The following is a 1,129-nucleotide window of genomic DNA, read 5'->3' as shown; positions in this document are numbered from 1 at the left end:
CTGTTCCCACCTCCTCCTGGCATAGGGGCTGAGAACTCAGGGGACTGCCAGAGAGCTCCTGGATCCTGCCTCCATGTGGTGGTGAGCTTTCCTTAATAGCTCAGTAACCAACCTCCTAACTGGGATTGTGTGAGGCCCCTCCCAAGACCCTGGGACATAGCTGGCTTTGGTGGGATAAGGCTGAGATCTTAGCAGACAGCCTGCTAGGCTGGGTTCTGACCTTCATCTGTGTAGCAGCTGGGATCTCAGCAGACCGCCACAGAGTGCCTGTTCCCACCTCCCTCTGGCATAGGGGCTAAGAACTCAGAAGACGGACTGAGAGTCCCAAAATCAGTACCCCCTTAGGTATCGTCCTAAATTTTGCTCTGAGTTCCCACTAGTAGGTGTCTAAACCTTAGAAGGAGGCCTGAGTGTACCCGACTGGAACCTGACTTGGGCTTCTGTTGGTGCTCCTGAGTAGCTGATCTGAAGCCATCAGTACCCTCCAAAATAAAACTGGAGAGAACCTGAAACCTGGACCAACCAGCTATATACCCAATAAGAAAAGGACTAAAGCACATCAATAATACAAACAGAAGCATACGGAACTTGAGTTTCAAACCAGAATCACAAACGACAAAAGAAATCCACATGACAAAATCCCAACGAAAAATAATAACTGGGAAAACCAAAACAGCACGTTCCCACCAAACTCCAACAATCCTGTAGAAGAGTTCTACAAGGAAAACCCCCTAGAGATAACCCAGGACACTGAATTTAAAAGAACGATCATAAACATGATCAAGGAAATCAATAAATTTAAAGAACACATGAAAAAACAAATCAAAGAACTAAAAGAAGACAGGGATAAACTTCTGAATGAATTCACAAAGGAGATAGAAACATTGAAGAAAATTCAGGCAGAAATGAAGAAGGAAGTGCAAAACTCAATAAGCCAACTTGAAACAACAGGGGAAAGCCTTACCACTAGAATGAATGAAATGAAAAACAGAATATCAACACTGGAGGATGAAGTTGAAGAACTGGACCACTCAAGCAAAGATTATGGAAAATTAAAAAAACAACAACACAGGAATGGAATATGCACGAGATGTGGGACACAATGAAAAGACCAAATCTATGTATAACA

Source organism: Nannospalax galili, unplaced genomic scaffold (genome assembly GCF_000622305.1).
Source record: "Nannospalax galili isolate Female #2095 unplaced genomic scaffold, S.galili_v1.0 scaffold518, whole genome shotgun sequence".
Taxonomy (NCBI): Eukaryota; Metazoa; Chordata; class Mammalia; order Rodentia; family Spalacidae; genus Nannospalax; species Nannospalax galili.
The sequence above is the reverse complement of the archived record's forward strand: the minus strand, read 5'-3'. Positions refer to the sequence as shown.